This window comes from Mustela nivalis (assembly GCF_964662115.1).
Source record: "Mustela nivalis genome assembly, chromosome: 20".
Lineage (NCBI taxonomy): Eukaryota > Metazoa > Chordata > Mammalia > Carnivora > Mustelidae > Mustela > Mustela nivalis.
The window spans coordinates 32574059-32594165 of record NC_139039.1 but is presented as its reverse complement, the minus strand read 5'-3'; the positions used below and the strand labels follow the sequence as shown (position 1 = coordinate 32594165).

Sequence of the window (20107 nt, the reverse complement as noted above, 5' to 3'; positions counted from 1 at the left end):
ATTGGATAGAACCAAAAGCATAGTCAGCAAATATATGTAGATTGAACATTGTAGATTTTTTTGTGCAAAGCTTACTAGTGACAAAATGAAAAGGTAACCCATGTAATGGAAAAAGTATTTGCAAACCACATGTTTGATAGTTTATACATTCTCTTGATATTAATTCCCTGTAACTCAAACAAAAACGAAACAATCTGATTAAAAAATGGACAAAAAAATTAGGTAGGCATTTCTCCTAAGTAGATATACAAATGACCAATACCTAAAAAGATGTTCATCATTAACTAAGATAATGTAAGTCAAAACCACTACATCTACTATGATGTACTACAAAAAAGAGAACAGAACTATTGTCAAGAACATGGAAAAATTCTAACCCTTGTGTTTTATTGGTGGGAAAGTACAATGATGAAGCCACAAAAAAAAAAAAAAAATATGGCAGCAATTCAACTTCTGAGTATATACTCCCAAAAAACCTAGAAAGCAGATGCTTTCAGTTTTGTTTGTACATCTTTGTTTATAATAGCATTATTCACAATAGCAAAAAGGTAGAAGGAAACCAGATAAATCCAATGACAGATAATGGATAAACAATGGATAAACGGAGGTGGTAGATACACATTATGAGTATTACTCCAACTTAAAAAGGGAAATTCTGCATGCTAGGATATAGTTGAAACTTGAAGACATTAGGCTAACAGATATAAGCCATAACAAAAGTACAAATGTTGAATGATCCCACTTATGGAGGTATGTACTATAAATTCAAAGAAATAGAAAGCCCAACAGTGGTTGCCAGGGGCTGGGGTGTCCAGGATAAACACAGCCTGACAGTAGTTAATATGATATAAACAAATTTTGCTCAGCCACAATGCAAAGTAAGGGAAAGAGCTGAATTCCATTCAGAGGTGCAGAGGTGATGTTGGGGTTATAGAGGAAGGAGGAGAGAGGTGGCACTACAGGTGGTTCAACAGAAGGAGATAAGTGAACAAATACAAAGTCAGTCAATATCAATATGCATAGGCCAGCTCTGTTACCTGGACAAGAAGGATAAAGTCTTGGTCTCCCAAAGATTTCACTTCAAAGGAATGGCTTCCAGGTCTTCAAGACCAAGTATCTGAGTCACAAAAGATACCTACCTTTTCAAAATTGTGAGCCGTTTTCAGTGAACACTCAAGGAAGGTTAGGGGAAATCATTAGGTCTTGACTAGAATAATAAAGTTTCCTGGCAATGTTGAGCTTTCACAGGGAGATATTTTGTTGGGGATGCAGAGTAGGGGAGGAGGAGGAGGGCTGGATTCATCCTACCGACACAGCATTATGTTGTCAGAAGCCACGAGTTAGGTTAGGTCTCTTGGTACAGGGGTTTGGAGAAAGTTCTACAGAAATTTCTGCAGTTCTCGGGGGGGAAGAAAAGAACAGGATAAACATTCTCCTGGATAGAGCACAGATTAGGCCCCCAAACAAGTCTCAATGAAATTAAAAGGATTGAAATCCTATGAAGTATTTTTCCAATCACAATCATATCCAACAAGGAATGTGCCACAAGAAAAACTGGAAGGAAAAAACAAACACAAAACTCATGTGGAGACTAAGCAACATGCTAATTAAACCAAGGCATCATTGAAGAAAATTAAGAAGAAAAAAATACATGGAGACAAATCAAAGTAAAAATACAATGTCCCAAAACCTTAGTAAGGCAGCAAAAGCAGTTCTAAGGGAAATTCATTTTTTAACAAGTAAAGCATTTCAGTTTTGCAAGATCAAGTTTTGTGGATGGGTGGCAGTGATCGTTTGATGAAGGCACAGCAATGGGCATGTACTTAACGACACAAACCAGCTTAAAATAGTGACAGTGAGCCATTTTGTTTCATGTATCTTTTACCACAGTAAGATTTTAAAGAAGTCATTAATGTTTACTTACATATTTATGCTTCCTCACGTTCGGTTTTGTGGATACTAGAGATCCTAGCACATCAGGTTTTTTTTCTTTCTCCTAGAAGAGATTAACATTTCTTATATTTCAGAACTATTGACTTAGCTTTTTTTTCTTCTTCCTTAAAACACGTATTTATTTTGAGTTCCGTATGAAATTATAGATTGGCACTTTTTCTGTAAATCAAAAAAGTCTTTAATTGTCCTTTCCCTTAAATATTTTCTGAAAAGTCTGCTGTCCTTCTCACTTTTGCTCCTCCATCTGTATTTTTTTAGCTGCTTTAAAGAAACTATCTTCATCAATTTGTACCTTGGAGAGGTTCTGATGTTTTTCAATTTTCCTGTGGATTTGTAGTTATCCCCATGTTTAGTCAATTTTCAACCACTAATATTCTATCCCCCCTCTGTTTGAGAAACTAATTTCACACATTTTAGAAAACTGTTTCAATTTCCCAGTGAGAAACTGCTATATGGTTGAAGCGAGTGTGATAAAAAGTGACTTAACCTAAGAGGACCTTAGGGGGAGAATTTTGTCCTGGAGTTAAATGTTTAGGGTCAGTTTAGTGTGTACATATTATATAACAGGACTGGGAAGGAGATCACCTGGAATAAGTATAGATAAAACCACAGATGACCATGGGAAAAATCTGAGAAATCCATAATTTCTAATTGAAGAGGTAAAATTAGAAAGAAAAATTGACCTTTGGAGAGAAAAATACTATCTTGAAAAACAAGTTATGAAAACGTTTCAGAAAGAAGGCAGTGATCCCCTGTGTTCATGAACAGTCAGTCAAGAACTAGGACAAGATTGCTGTGTTTGACCAGATGAAGGTAACTGACCTGGACAGTGATTTCAACAGAGGTGAGAATAGGCCATTTGGGATGGGTCAAGAAAAAAAAAAAGAAAGAAAGAAAGAAAGAAAGAAATAGAAGGTAACAATAGTAGTACCAGTTATTCATTCAATAAGTTTTGCTACTAAGTAGAGAGTTTGATAATATATATGGAAAATGTAAGTAATTTTGTGCATCTATGTAACATCATTCTTATCTTCTACTGTTTATAGTATTATAATACCATTTCAACTTCATCTTGCTTTTTTCATTCAAAAAGCTTGCACTTGGTACTACTTATATAGATTAAAAATGTACTTAATTCTTTTAACTAAACATTATATTTTTTCCAATTGTGTGCTATAGGTATTGCTTTTTAGAATTTTTCTTCCCTCATTTGCTACTACAGATACTACTAGAGTGAATGTCTGTCTGAATGTCATTTTTATCAACAAATTAAAGATTTTACATATAGATTTGAAGTAGCCGAATCAGCTTATGTTTTAAATTTTATTAGATATTGCCAATTTTTCTTATAAAGTGTCCAGAATTCCCACCTCTACCAGTAATCTAGGACAGTAAATTTTTCTATCATTGCTTTTGTTAGACTTAGATTTTTGCCAATGAACCTCCCCCCCCAAATTCTGGTTTCTAAATAAGTAGTTAACTTGAGGATTGTTCCATACGTATTGGTCATTTTATTTTCCTCACAGTGAATTCCTGTTAGATCCTTTATTCACCTTTGAGGGGTTCTTAATTTTATGGGAAGATAAAATTGATGGCAGAGGTCTTTGATACTTAGATAATAGTCTGTAAAATAATTGAGGCAACCATTCTTTGTATCAGGCTTAGATGGAGTCAGTGCATGCTTCATGAAGAGAGGAATGTCAAGTTGAAAATAAAGCTCTGTAAGCCTCAGCCAGCCAAAATTTGTTTTAACAGAGAGAGCATAGCCTAGGGTAAGTAAGAATGGAGCCATGTACAGATCCGGGTAAGAAAAGCAAGATGTAGCCCGCAGGGAGCAATAACCTTTAACACTTACTCAGGCCACACCCCAAGCCAATTATGCCAATCTCTCGGGTACTAAGAATAAGGTGCCCATAGGTTTTAAAATCTCTCCAGCTGACTTCTCTCAACCTGCAGTCAAGGTCAAGAAATTGTCCGAGGCCAAGATTCTGAGTGTCTGGAAGCCTTGTAGTCTCATCTTTCAAGAACGTACCTTGAAACAAGTACTTTCAAGAATTTCCATCTAGCTTCATTTAAAAACAAATGTTTAAAAGGACCGTTTCCTCTATCCTTCCTCTTACATTTAGAGCAAAAAATTCAAAATACTTTTAAATGTAGCATTTTTCTCTGTAAACCATGCCTCTGCAATTATGACCATTGTAAAAGCTAGTTTTGTAAGTCAATGTTTCATTATAACTAAAATGATTCAACCTGCAGTGTTCGTCTCAAAATCATTAGTGAGAACACACTCAGCCCTTTCAAATAACTTGCAAGGCAGCAAAAAATATACTACAATCCTTTGAACTGTTCTTCCTTAAAGGTAGTTAGTTGTTACTGTAAATATCTTTCACTGTCTAGAATGAGGAGGCATGTGTAAATTTTAATTTCACTTTTCTAAAACAAACTCTCCCACCTTTTCCTTCTTAAGTCTCAAGTGGCCTTTAAGTATAAATGGGTTTATGAGATTGTAGGGAAAAAAAAAATCTGTTCCCTTCCTCTCCAGCTGCAGTTAAAACACAGAACATTATGTTTATCCCATTAGAAATGATAAGCTTGCCCTGGGTCATTCCATGGCTAGCTCAGCGAGACCCTTGTAACCAACAGCACATATTTTTTAAAAAATGAGTAGTTAAAAGCTATATGGTTTTTTATACTGCTAGTTGTCTGATGGCCGGGGAAATAGAGGCCTTTCCCTCTCAACCTACAGGGAGGAAAGGTGGAGGAATAGAGAGTCACTGAATTTCAAAGAAACCTCCAATTAAAGGGGTCATAATAGTGAGCAGCTTCAGGGAAATTGGATCAGGAATACAGCATTCGGTTCAAGGTGACTCTACAGACATCTGCAGAGAAATTTGCTGATCTTCACCCAAGTCGTCCAACATACCCATAGCAGATTCCTATGGCTGCTGCAACAAATTGCCACAAACAGCACTGCCCCCCCCCCCGCCTTTTTAAAATTATTTTACTGTAGAGGAAAAACATACTCTAAGATTTTTTTTAAATAACAATACTCCCTGACAAAATCATTCTTCAGGGTTTTCAAGCTTCGCCATCTGGTCGGACATAGTAACTCTCCCTCACTGTGTAATAAGCTTCATTAATATCGCCATAAACCACAGGAAAACTCAGATTTTCTAAGCGCCTTCCAAATTTCTGCATAGATGCACTTAGTAATTCCAAAGGTAAACAATAAACAAGTTGGCAGAGAAATTAGAAGGATAGAGATTAAAAAAAAAAAAAAAAAAAAGACTGTTAACTAGTGATCCTGGGTATATAAGAACAAATGGTATGTAAGTGTTGATTTTGCTATTCTTTCGACTTAATGTTGTAGTTGCAGACAGACTGAAAAGTTGTCTTAGCTTGATCATGCTATTTTCCACACTTGCCTTAAAACAAAAAACAAAAACAAAAGACCTTCCAGAACTTTCTGGAAAGTTTAAATTGAGCAGCTACAGTGCACAAATACGGCTTTGTAGTTCTTGGGGGAGGTGTTGGAATAAAAAAAAAAAAAAGGAAAAGTCTTATTTATTTATTTGACAGAGATCACAAGTAGGCAGAGAGGCAGGCAGAGAGAGAGGAGGAAGCAGGCTCCCTGCTGAGCAGAGAGCCCAATGCGGGACTCGATCCCAGGACCCTGAGATCATGACCTGAGCCGAAGGCAGAGGCTTAACCCACTGAGCCACCCAGGCGCCCCAATATCTCGTTTTAATAGCTCCGCCTTCAGCTCTTCTGCTCTGGGAAGAGAAGTCTCCTGTGCTTTTACTGTGTCTTTTCAGGCAGACAACGGATTTGTAACCCCGGCGTCTGGTGGTTTCTCAACACGGCGGGGTGTGTGCTTTGTGACAGAGGCCGAGTGAACCGACGCCCTTGGGCCGATCTCGACTCCGGAGCGGAAGCGCCCGAGTTCTCTGCCCTGCGCCACCCACTCCCCCGAGAGGAGCCTCCCCGGGTCCCCGGGCCAAAGGCTCCCCTCTCCGGGGTCAGACCCCAGGACCGAGAAGGTCCGTCCCCGCGGACGACGCTGGAACCACAGCCCCGCAGGACCACAGACGCGCGCGGACTTACGGTCAGACGTCTGTCTGTCCGGACGCGGGGCAGGGCCGCACCCCCGGAGCCCGCAGGGAAGCTTCCTTCCTCCTCTCTCCGCCGCTCCGGGCGTCCGGGCGTCCGGGACTCGGGACGCGGGACGCGGGACGCGGGACGCGGGACGCGGGACGCGGGACTCGGGACTCGGGACTCGGGGCTCGGGGCTCGAACCCCGCGAGACCCGCGCCGCCCCGCCCCAGCCCCGCCCGCCCCGCGCCGCGCGCCCTTTTCTAGGCCCTGACGTGGCCCGAGCGCACCTGGGCCGCCCGCGCCGCGCTCCGCAGCTGAAGACCCCGGACGTCGTCGGACCCTGCGAGCCTCCTGCTGGGCGCGGAGGATGCGCGGATCCCGCCGTCGCGCCGGGGCGGTTCGGGGTCACGGTCAAGACCCCCGCGAGTCGCCTCACACGTCCCCCTTGGGCGGATCTTGGCGCTTGAAGCCGCTCGGGTCGCGCGAGGAGGCGCCCCCCCCCCCGCCCGGTGACTCCGACGCCCCCGAGGTGGCCGTGGCGCCGCCGATTCGGTTCGCAGGTTTTCTCGCGAAACACGAGTGGGAGAAGCAGTGACCGGGAGGAGCGGCGCGAAGGTGTCGCTTTGAAGGCCGCGGCTTGACACCTGCGCGTTCGGGGACACGTGCCCACCGCGGCGCGACGCACCCGCCGGGCGCCCTCGGGCCACGCGCGCAGGAGCTTCTCGCCGCCGAGGACGACGCGGGACCCGAGTCTGAGCGACGCGGCGGAGTCACGGAGCCGGGAGGGGCCGGGCCGGGGCGCGACCTTGTCGGGCGGGGGCGCCGGGGCCGCCTGATTCCCGCCGCACCTGCCGCCTGGACCGCGAGGCCGCGGGGGCCCGAGCGGCCCGGACCGCGCCCAGCGGGCCCCGGACCCGCGCTCCCGCCGACCGGCTGCGGCCCGCGGTGCGGGGCTGAATCCGCGCCTCCGCGGGGCTCGGCTCCCTCCCGGACGGCTGCGGGTCTCCGGAACACGCGCCCTTCCTCCAGGAGGTTGGAGGAAAACCATCATCCAGATCCACTTCTCACGCTGGGAGCGTTTCCGAAAACACGGGGTTTTCCAGAAAACCGCGTCCCCTTGTCTCCCATCCCCATGACTTGGACCTTCCAGTATCTCTGTGTCCCCTCCTCCGCCAAACTGCTTTTGCCACCCCGGGTGAACCTGACCTTTCTTTTTCTTCGTTTCCTTTTTTGTCTATTTTAACACACTTTGTTGAAATATAATCTATATAAAGGGCATCCGTATGAAAGACCGCATTTCAGTAATCTTGATACATGTCCGCACCCACGAGAGCACCACCCCAGCCAGAATATAGAGTATTTCCATCACTTTAAAAATTCCTTCTTGTACTTTCCAGCGGATCCTCCTCTGGCCCTAGACCTAGGCAGAGCTCCTCTGTTTTCTCTCACAATAGACTATATAAGGCTTTTCTTGAGTTTACTGTGAATAGAATCGTATAGGACATCCTCTTATGTCTGGCTGCTTTTACTCGGTGTAGTGTTTTTTAACATCCATGCTGTTGCATTCTATAGTAATGAATTAACTTTGTATTGCAGTTTTTTTTAAAGATTTTATTTATTTATTTGACAGACAGAGATCACAAGCAGGCAGAGAGGCAGGCAGAGAGAGAGGAAGGGAAGCAGGCCCGCTGCTGAGCAGAGAGCCCCATGCGGGACTTGATCCCAGGACTCCGAGATCATGACCTGAGCCGAAGGCAGTGGCTTAACCCACTGAGCCACCCAGGCGCCCCTGTATTGCAGTTTTAAGAACTAGAGGACAAAGATGCGGAGAGTACATTAGACTTCATAGCATTGGCTCTGAAGAAACAAACAAACAAACAAACAAAAAGCTTGTTATAAACACAGTATTTTACACATAGAATCTAGCAAAAAAAATTGTTTACATAGAGCATTTTGTAATCTATATAATTATTTTATTAAAAATGCCTAGGATCCTCAGCTAATGAGTTACGGAATTCTATATACTAAACAACTCCTGCCAAGCAAAGTGTAGTTTTAACAATTGATTAGCTTGAGTTCCCTTTGGTGTTTTCATTTAATACTTCTGAAATAAAATAAAAATGGTATATCCTGTGATATTTGCAAGGCCATTACAGCACACTCTAAATATAATTTAAGGATTATAAAACATGTAACATTTATTCAAAGATCAGTTGAGTAAATACATTCAGATATTTAATCATTTGCTTATAATGGAAATGACAGTTTAATGGGTTGAGATGTGCCTGATGTGATTTATTGATACTCAGTGTATTTCACACCAATGGACTGAGGCCTGCTGTATGCAAGGCATCAATCTGAAAACTTCACTTGTGTGTCTTTCTTGCTGGGAAGACTGTGGACATACACTGCCAAGAATCTGTGGCTTTAAGAAGGTAGAAGAGACTAGTCTGAAGTGCCAACCGCAAGCAGGTGTAAAGGTGTCAGCTACTTGATGTGCTGGGATTCTGCCTGGATTCCGGACGCCCTGGTGAGATTGCACTGTTGTAGTACAATCACAGTTAAGACCATAGAGAGTGACTTCCCTACAATTTCTAAGCTTCCATATTTTTTCAGTTCTCAAATTTTCAAATGATTTTGTTAGCCTCCCCTTTCCGGCATGAAACGTATTGCTGGTAGTAGAAAGCCGCAAAGTTATGGCATCCTAACATCTAAAGATAAAGAAGAAAAGATAATCTACACAAGGTTAGCTTTCCTTTAATTCATCAGGTAGCTGAAGATCATAATGTAACCAAGGCAACTGAAAACTAGAGTGACAACTCTATAGAAGAAAAGGCAGAAAAAGAAACTTCTACCTTTGGTGAAGGAGAAGAGGTGGCTGCCGTGGAAATGGGTAAGAAGAAATCAGCTAAAATTATAAAGACTGAGTGTGGTGAGCGGATTAGTTTAGAATTTCACCTGGAGGTCCTACAAGTAAGAAGGATTTCACACTCACAGAAATTTCTTCCTCATGGTTCTGCATCATTTGTTGACTTAAAAGACTGGGACCACAAAACTCTCTCAACACCAGGAACACAGTTGGGTCAGTATTAAAAGCAAAACCTATCTGTCATTGGTATGTGGGTAGACATTTCTTCTTCCTATGTCTAGGGACCAGTCAGAGATCCATTGCTACTACTGGAAATGTAGAAGCAAAAGCCAATATAAGCAAAGAAAACCAAACCAAAACAAAATCTTACTGACACAAGATCCTACAACAGTACAAAGACAAGTTCTGCTAAAATCCAGGGAAGGGCAGGAGACCCTCTCTTGCCTAAGACCTATAACAGATACAAGGCAGAATTTGGCAGCAATTTGACAGATGAGGGAGAGTCATGAACAGTGGAAAAAAATCATCCCTGGATTTTGGTAAAAAAGCCCTACCTAAATGGAATTTGGACAAGAAACTCTCCTGCCTCTGCTATAAGCCTACTGCTAAGTAATAAAGTAAAACAATCTACCAACAGAGGAGAGACACAAACATGAGTAATTGTCTCTATTGGTGCCAACATACAGGGACAGCTGAAATTTGAAGGTTGAGGGGGACAGTGGGAAAAACTATAGCACCCTAAGTTACAAAGGACAAGAAGATAATAACCCAAACACTGAAAAAGCACATGAGGCACTCAGAGTTTTATACCAACAACAAAACCTAAACCCAACCCGTCTATTGGCTGGATTGACTCATCATACTATCAGTCTGACAAAAGTGAATCCATATATATATATTTTTAAATTTATTTATTTTAGAAAGAGAGAGAGTACAAGCATGAGGGGCAGAGGGAGAAGGAGACAGAGTCACAGGCAGACTCCATGCTGAGCGTGGAGCCAGATGTGAGGCTTGATCCCATAAGCCTGAGATCATGAAAGATCGTAAGATCATTAGCTGAAACCAAGAGCCCTTCACTTAGCCAACCGTGCCAGTCTGGTGACCTGGATCCTATTTTCTAGGCATAAATGTTAATTAACTTATTTTCTACTATTTTTAACACATGATATTTGGCATTTAATAACAAATTATGGGCCACAAAATAGAGTTAGGCAGGGTGAAGCTGGGAGTGTTGCCAAGAGATAAAGTAGTCAATAGAGCCAGACCCAGAAATGACTCAAATATAGATTTCAGATAGATAATGTAAAGTAACTGTAATGTGACAGATAATTAAAGTGATGAAAGATAGATAATATAAAGTAAGGTAATGAAAAGAAAAATTTAAGTATTTTTAAACATAGTGGGAAAGACACAGAGCGTGCTTGGATAGATGGAAAATTTCACATGGGGTTGGCAACAAAAAAATATAAAGGGAAAGGATATACTGGAAACAAAAAAATCATAGGGGCTCCTGGGTGGCTCAGTCAATTAATATCTACCTTCGGCTCAGGTCATGATCCTGCGTCAGGTCATGATCCCCGGTCCTGAGATCTAACCCTGCCCTGGGCTCCAAGCAGGGAGCCTGCTTCTCCCTCTGCCTCTGCTCCTCCCCCTTGCTTGTGCTCACTTGCTCTCTCATGCTCTCTCTCTCTCTCAAAATAATTAAATAAAATCTTTAAAAAAATAAATGTGAAAAATCACAATATAAATCAGGGGTCAGACATAACTGGTGGAAATTCCTCTCTATCAGAATAATCAAGTGAGTTGAGAGCCACATTTCTCAGGAAATCGCAACGTTAAGACCAAAAAGACTTGAAAAAACAGTATGATTTCTACTACCCCTCTTTTTAGCTTTTCTATTAGCCTTTGCATAAGGCAAATATATCTTAAGAATGACAGTCAATGTCAAGTAACCAGGTGAGAACTCCAATTACACTGATGTCTTATCGTTGCAGGTGCAAATTAACACAACCTCTGGTACCTGAGATAAAGTTATCTAACTGAAAAATGTGTTGTTATTTATATGAAATAAGAAAGACGTTTTCTTTCACTTGGTAGGAACGGAAGTGTAAGTTCTCTGTCTTAAATCAGTGTTATATCTTCTTCATCACTGTCATAGACTAACCTTGATCATCTCGATATCAGTCTGGTCTTGACACTATTTTGTCCTATTGGTCACATACTGATTAGATATGTGATTGATATCTGATTGATAATCAAGAAGTAATGACTGTCTTAATCTATTTAGCAATTCTCTGGGTTGTGGAAGTTATGTAACATAGTGTAGTGGATCAATTTGACCTATTTACTAAATAAACCATAAGGTTGACAATTTCAGTGGCCCAAAACAAGGAAAAGTTGAGGTCACTGAAAAGTGGTAAGCCACTTGAGCTCTATAAACGAGATCAGTGACGCTCCAAGGGTCTGTAACAGATGTGGACATCATGTGGAGCCTCTGGCAAGCTCCGATAAAATTAACACTGTAGTTTGGGGAAACCGTGCTCTTTTCTATCAATAAAGATTCTCCTGTACAAGAGCTGCTGGCTTAATGGTGGGCACTGGTAGATGCAGAACGTTTGAACTTGAGTCACGAAGCAACCTTGTGGTCTGAACTGCCTATCAGAAAAGACATGTAATCTTTTCTATGAAAGCATAAGGTTAAGTATTCCACTACCAAAGTATGAAGGTAGTATAATATATCATGCCTCAATCCTTTCTAAAGGGATAAAAATCTCATAAACAATGGTTCAGGCTCCCATAGTATTTATCTGCTATTCTCCTATGACCACATTTACCTGAACCCAAATCAATAGATTTATGTGGAATTGTCTATGACCAGTAAAATGAGAAATTAAATATTTGGGGCTTTATTTATTATCATTTTATATCGCATGCCGATTCAATCTAAAACTACCCTGATTGCTCCCACAGTCCCTCAAAAGGATGTCCCTGGAGGAAATGAGTAAGGAAATACTCCCAATGGAGAGATTCAATCAATCTGTGTGTCTACTTTGCCAATAAGAAAACTAAAATTTTGGAGCTACACTGATATGTTGGCTAATGGCTTAGCTGATGGTCACAGATTTGGCAGGAGTGACAATGGAGGAATGATCACGAGATCCAGGGCCAATGCCCAGTAAAGGAACTGAGTCTAAAAACTTTAATGGCCACGACATTGATCATCGAAGTGCATCTTCCACAGAACGAGGTCTCAGTGATCAGATAGACATAAATGACCCATTCAATGGAAATTAGTCCGCCTCCTTTCCCAGCTGGCCTGGTTTTCACTAAAAGGCCAGGGAGGCAGGGATAAAATGATTGCACAGTGTTTGTCTTACTGGGGATGATCTGACTAATACTACCACTGCATATCCGATATGTCAACAACAGAGAACACTGTTGACTCCTTGATATGGCATCATTCTCCTGACGAAAAGATCAGCCAAATGGTGGCAAATTAAGATTGATTACATTGGAATCCTTCCACCATGGCAGAAGCAGTAATCTATCCACAGTAAAATAGACACTTACTCTTAATTTGTAACTGCATTCTCTACCTGTATTAATTCTGCCAACAACACCATCCATATATTTATTAAATACCTTATTCATCATCATGACATCTCACTCAGCATTGCCTATGATCGGGGAATTCACTTCTTAAATTTTATTTTGCTTCCAGTATAGTTAACATACAATGCTATATTAGTGTCAGGTGTACAATATAGTAATTCGACGATTTCACACGCCACCCCAGGGCTCACCCTCACAGGTGGGCACTCCTTAATTCCCTCCTTCATCCCCATTCTCTCTTTCACCCATCCCCCCACCCACCCTCACCTCTGGTAACCATTAGTTTGTTCTCTGTATTTAAGAGTCTCTTTCTTGGTTTGTCTCTCTCTCGTTTTTTCCCTCTGCTTGTTTGTTTTGTTCCTTAAGGGAATTCATTTTTAATTATTTTTTTTTCTTGTGATGAGAACCTCTAAAGACTTTTATAATAAAATAATTGAGGAAGTGGCCTTAAGTCCGTAAGATTCACAGTTCTAATAATTTTCCCTATTAGAAAAAAGAGAGAGAGAGAGAGAAATGTCCTAAATAAGACAGTAGGAGAGTCCTGATTATAGTAATAATGAACATGGTAATTGAAAAGAAACAAGTTTTATTCAAAACAAATAGAATTATGAATAGTGTAATTAAAATAGCTCCTAGATGAATCAAATAGGTCCGCTGGTACTCCAGATAGAATTAACAGATACAGGGGTGCCTGGGTGACTCAGTCATTAAGCATCTGCCTTCGGCTCAGGTCATGATCCCAGCGTCCTGGGATCAAGCCTGTCATCACGCTCTCCACCCCGCAAGAAGCCTGCTTCTCCCTTTCCCACTCCCACTGCTTGTGTTCTCTCTCTCATCATGTCTCTCTCTGTCAAAAAATAAATAAAATCTTAAGAAAAAAGAATTGACAGATACAGTTTGTAAAATAACTACGCTTGCTGAGGAGATAACAGACAAGTGTAAGCATTTCAGCAAAGAGCTCAAAGAGTAAAAAATAAAAAAAATAAAAATTAAAAAACCCACAAAACCCGATACTCCAGTTTTGAAAAAGAAATGACTAAAAGAATTCACTAAAATTAAGGACTCGGTTGCCAAACATAACAGGAAGTGAGATTTACCTGAAGAGAACATTAGTGAACTGAGAAAATACATAAGACAACCCTAACGAATGAAGTACAGAAAAACAAAAGAAGAAAAACTGCAGACGAGAGGATGAGACAGGGAAGATACAGCTAGAAGGCTGACTATGTCTAACTATAAAAGCAAAATAAATGTGTGATAAGGGCAGGTATGATTGTGTTTGATTGACTCAGTTGGTAGAGCATATGACACTTGATCTTAGAGATATAAGTTCAAGCCCCATGTTGAGTGTAGAGATTACCTAAAGAAAAAATCTTAAAAAATAAATAGAAAACTACATATTGTGATGTTTGGATGTACATATAGAACTAAATGAATGAAAAGAGCATAAAATTAAAATGTCTAGGTTAACATAAATAGAATAAAACACCATAACACCAGTGTAGCAACAGGAAAAAAATGGAATGGTGGATGAATTTAAACCAATAAACAGGAAGGGAAATAAAATATTGGAGACAAATAAGAGTAACAAAATGGCATCATATTATCGAAGCCTAATTAAATAAATGGGCAATGAACTATGGGAAAGTACATGGTTGACTGAGTAAAATTTCATTATAGAAAAATGCCTATCTAGTTATATAATGGGACATTATTCAGCCATAAAAATTAGAATTCAGAAAATCTGAGGGGAGAATGGAGGTGACCTTCGGAAGTTGGGAGCTATTAGAAATGAACAGAAGTTTGTTAGTACAAACTTTCAGACAAGATGAGTAAGTTCTGGGGAATCTAATATACATCCTGGTGCCTATAGTTAAAAATCCTGCACTGCATACTTTAAATTTGCTAACAGAGTAGTTTTTAAGTGTCTCCCACAGAAAAAAAAAAAAAGGTACCTTGTGACGTAATATATGTTAATTAGCCTGAGTGTAGTAATCATTTACAATGTATATGTATATCAAACCATCACATTGTATACCTTAAACATATACGATTTTTATCAGTTATTTCTCAATAAAGCTGAAAAATATTTTTTAGAAAAGAAAATGCCTGACGGCCTAAATGAATAAGTGTGTGAACAATTTGTACCTGCTTATAAGAGGTACATCTGAAACTGTAAGAGCTGTATCTTACAGCTTATAAGAGATGCATCTGAAACATGCAGAAATTGTAAAGTAAAAGGGTAGAAAAAAGATACCCATATACATAAAGATCCAACTGATGTGCCTACATTAATATAAGATACATTTGAAGGCAAAATGCAGTATTGGGAATAAGGAGGTCTCTTCACGCTGAGATGGAGTTTAGTTCCTCAGAAAGAACTATAGTGACCAGCAAAGAACTGGCCAGCCTATCCCAACCCAAATTTCCTCCCACAGAATCATCTTCTAAATAAATAAATGTTTTACATTAGTGGCTTGTGATGTGGTTCGATACACAGACAAATCTAACTGATATTCTGAGAAAGAAAATCTTCCAAAAAGAAAAAAAAAAAAAGCAATCACTTTTAATAGTGACCATCAATCTTCTTCCCTTGGAGTTAGGACCAACGTAAAGATGCCTGACTATCACTCTTCTGTGGCATTGCACTAGGTCTTCTAAAACGGTCCAAAAATGACCTGGGAGACACACAAAAAGAGAGTGGATGAGTGCTTCCACTGCGTTTAGGGAGTGGAAGCTGGGTGAGTGTTCCCACACCTGAGCAGGAACTTGTGTGGTGGGGACCTTCCACCAGTGTATCTAAGCTGGGAAAACCTTGGCATTGTTTTCGGCTTGTCCAGTTGTCGTTCAGAGGCCAGGAAGGAGCGAAGAGGCTGAACAGCTGTGGGAATATCAACATATGCCGTCTTCATTATATCACACTTCCTCTCCCCTATACTTTGAACACGGCAAGTGTATAGACCTTAGACCTTAAAGAAGATATGTTTCTGCCAGGGAGCACAAGAGTTGCTCTGAACCCCATGTTGAGACTGCTCCATTTTCACTTATGGCTTAGCAACCAGCCATAAATGGGGACCACAGTTGACGGATCCTGTTTATTAAGGGAGAATGGAATTGCTACTCCAAAATGGGGTTGACAGAAGAACTTCTGGAATTCAGGTGTCTCTGGTAGTATCTCTTAGTAATGCCCTTGTCCAGTACTATAAATTAACAAAAAGGCAATAACGCCTCTAAATCAGTAATTTAGTAAATCAGTAAAATCAGTAAGATCACTAATGACCCAAAATTTCCATGAAGATTTCATTCAGTGTGTGAAGTTAAGGAAGACGACTGGATGAAGCTCCCGCTGAGGGCCAAGGGAACAAGAAATTGGTTCTGGAAGATGGAACTTCCAAACACCAGCTACATCCTTGTGACGAGTTGCAGAAGCTCATCCCCTTCTACGAAGATTTTAGATGTGCTAAACTGGTGGTTGTGGTCCTCCTGGTAGATGATATCAAAAGGGAATGAGAGTTGGGCTAGTCGATGACATGCATCACAGGAAAGTACAGAGAGTTTTAAGAAGTTCTGGTCTCTCATTTCTGAGTTTATAATATACACATCTTTCTAGAACCCCATGTGGCAAACTATAATGTTGCTGCTGATGAGCTTGGAAGTTTAAATATGAATCGAAGATGAAGATAGACCTGACTCTCCAAGGGGATGGCCTTACCACATGGTTTGTGGAAGGTCAGAAGCGTGCCTATGCTTCCAAACTCACCCTGCATCCCCCAGATTCTTTTCCCAGCTAGGTTCTGGTTAGAGTCTTCCACAGAAAGGCACTCTGCAAGATTTGGAAGACAGAACAAAAGGAAAGCAGTCTTGCTTTGTTGGCCTCTGCGAGCCTGCAGGCCGGCACCAGTAGGACAGACACGTGATTTTGCTCATGTCTTGGAGTCTTATTCTTTGGCAAGTACTAACCACAGTGCTTCGGTCAAGTCTGGTCATTCATGGCACAGACCAGCAGCCCAGGCCCCCATCTTTTAGATGGAGGTACACCTTTAGTTTCACTCCAAGAAAGAAAGCAATTTGGGGAATTTAATGTGACATGATGAATTCTCAAAACTAGGGCATTTCCCCCCTTACCATATCAACCACACACAAAAAACTACCCGGAATTAATGGAACAAGTGTGGCGGTTTAAAATAGGAGCAAACCCTCCCTGAGCTCTCATTGCTGTATGTGATGGTTTGTATGCTAATGGGCAATGCTTATGGAAATTTTCATTCCTTGGTTTGATTTTCTTGCATCAAACGGACCAGTGAGTTCAAAATTAAAATAAAGATTTACTTGCAAATGGGGCGTTTTCACACTCTTCCACTCTCAAGTTATTTATTTTGGGGAAATGAAGTGAATGACATGATTATTCATAAAACTAAATAGATTTTGTGTTGATTCAGATAGAAACTAAAGGTTAAAAAATTAGTCTTTTTTTTTTTATTCTTTTTATTAAACATGCTAATTGATATAATTTCACCTATGCCTTCCCAAACTTCCTAAAATATGTTGTTTATAGGTCAAAGCTTTTAACTTGAAATAGACCTTGATCATTAACTCTCTCTAGTTCATCATTAGTTACATTGGCTAAAATGTAGTTAGAAGTTTTGGTAAGAATATTTTTAAAAATAAAATAATCATAATGATAATGCAAGAAGCCAGGACTGCATTTTATTCAGTTCCTAACTATAGTTCATAATTGCTACCTAAGCTTTGTTTTATACATTTTATACTTCCCTAAGAGGGAAAAGGTAGCTTTTATCATTTTATGTGTAATCATAATAGCCTAAATTACACACATTTTCAATATCAGATAATTCATATAATTGCTTTACTTTGGTTTGTCTGAAGCTCATAATTTCTCTGATTTTTTCCTAAGCATGATTAAAAGACAATAAATATCTGGGGTATCAGGTAGTACTATGAAGTCAGCATTTAAATAGCATCAGGGAAATTAGAGTTTTCTGGAGGTTTAAAAGGAGTTATTTGGGTTTAAAAAAAAAGCACTCTTTACTACATTACGCCTTTTTACTCCTGCTTTATTGTAGGGGAGAGAATAATTGATATGTGGATATCAGATTTACTTCTTTTTTCTTTTTTTTTCCATTAAAACATCTTAATTTAATTTTTTTCATTGGCTTTTTTTTTTTTAAGATCTATTTATTTATTTATTTATTTGGCAGATCACAAGTAGGCAGAGAGGCAGGCAGAGAGAGAGGAGGAAGCAGGCTCCCTGCTGAGCAGAGAGCCCATGTGGGGCTCCATCCCAGGACTCTGGGATCATGACCTGAGCCAAAGGCAGAGGCTTTAACCCATTGAACCACCCAGGAGCCCTTTTCATTTGCTTCTTAAAAAATCAATGCTGTAAAGACAGTCTTACAGGTTGAGGAAAATAAAGTAAGACTTGTTTTATAAATATAAATTTTCATTAATGATTATAGTTGCTGAGACTTTTAAACAGAGGTGGGAATGTGGAAAATATTTTCTTGTAAATATTTTCCTTTAGCCATTCTTTAAAATCATCTAATTTTCTCACCACTCACCAGGTTCAAGATTTAATTAAAAGCAATAAAGAGGAAAATATTTTAAATAAGTTAGTACAGAATTTTGTGGTCACTTAAAACTCTGAAGTTACGATGTTGGAACTTATCTAATGTATGTTTTACAACAATTCTATGATTATACTGAATTTTACTTTTGTTAACAAATGATAGAAATCACCAACTAAAGACCACCAAGAATGTAGTTGTGACTTCAAAAATGTAGTTTTATTTAATTTGCAGCAAGAGATGATATTCACAACAATGACTGGGGCATTTCACAGAAGTTAGGGAAGGATAGTTTTAGGATTTGGTAAGCTGAAGTTATCCAGACCTTCTCTTTGCAGGGACTGGTCAGGTTATATCAAATAAGTAAAGTGCTAGAATGGTTATTGATCTCATTAGAACACCTGAGTCCACATAGAGATAGGGGAGGATTTTTCTGTGTTATTATTTTATGTCCTGGAACACATGGGTCTAATCAAGCTGATATTAAAGGAATCTAATTGCAGAGTTTGTAATGCAGATCATGTTTTTCTTGGTAGGTTTATCTATTTTGTGAGTAATATATCTGTCTGTTTTGCAAGTTGCAGTTCCTATATAAGTTCTCATCTCGCACCACAACGAACACCTACTCCAAACACACACACGCATACACACACACACAGCTTAGCTATTACCAGAGACCATAGTTTTATTTTATTAGTCCCCTCTTCTGGTGGGTTTTAGTCTAAGCTAAAGGATGGACCACCATCAACCCCAACAGGCAACACTGTTCATTCAGGGGATGGTGTTCTTGTATCGTGTTTATAATGGTAGTATTTTGACCTCTTTAAGAATGCTTTCATGTACTTTTTAAAATAATCTTTCTTTAACCATCTGATATGACAATGGTATCATATAACCTGATGGTTATCAATGATAAGAGTCCTGGGAATACCATGATTTAAGGAAAAGGGTGTCTACTTATAATTTAGAACTTTATATCTGGTATCATATAACCTTATGATTATCAATGATAAGAGTCCTTGGAATACCATGATTTAAGGAAAAGGGAGTCTACTTATAATTTAGAACTTTATATCAATAGGAGGAAAGGACATATCATAGAGGATAAAGAGCAAAACTTGCAAGTAAACATACTGCCTTTAGTGACTTCTGGCATCTGGGTGGTCTTATTCTGGTGGTCTCAGGCAGCAGTGTGCCTTGTTTTGTCACTGGCTTATCCCAAAGATCTTGGGCAAGATGTCTCTTCCTGGGGATCATGTGCTTCTGAAGAGTCACAAGAGAGCCTTGGTTTTATAGTTTTTGCATTTATTTGCTTGCTTTGTTTTGTTTTAATTCTTCTTTTTGAGAAAAGACAATGCTGTTTTAGTCGGGAAGCAAGTATGCAAGATCAACCCAGTGAGCTTTTCTACTGTGTTAATTATGAACATTACTCATTCACTCCAAAGGTCTCTAACTATCGTCTTTCTTTGGTAATGGTTTCAAAACATACAGCCGTTTAAGATCATGTAGAAGCTAGTTAGGCTGGCAAAGGAAGGTGCTCCCTGCTTGTTGTTGAGAAAATTTAATGGTTCTCTCTAGTTTATTGTATTGCCCTGAATTTTGAGTTTCTACTGAGCTATCTCATATAATGACTTTGACTTTATCTCATATAATGACTTTGTAAGAATTTAGTCTATGATTACCCTGAGAATAAAATGTGCCAGGGAGACTGAGAAAATTGAAAAACTCTCTAGGCCATTTGATCTATTCTCTAAAAATTACTCTGAATTTCATCAACTAACAAGCATATTTAAATCCACAGCAAAATATCTTTTAATAAACATTTCTTGCATCAATTTTCATATATATATATGATGAATATGTTTCTTTCACCCTGAGAAGGATACAATCATTGAAACATATGTAACTAAACTCATTGAACGTGGAAGTGTCCGAAGTAACTGGCCGGAAGTGGGGAATGAGGGTGAGGACAGAGCAGAATGACAGTGGGATG

The 20107-nt window shown here is 39.9% G+C and overlaps 1 long non-coding RNA gene across 1 annotated transcript in view; it reads right to left on the bottom strand.

The window, feature by feature from the left end:
- Positions 1-7838: 7838 nt before the first annotated feature.
- Positions 7839-20107, bottom strand: part of LOC309855474 — a 38859-nt gene continuing 26590 nt past the window's right edge. Inside the window, exon 3 of the long non-coding RNA XR_014306823.1 lies at positions 7839-7905. This is a non-coding gene — a long non-coding RNA (uncharacterized lncRNA). The remainder of the gene's footprint in view (positions 7906-20107) is intronic.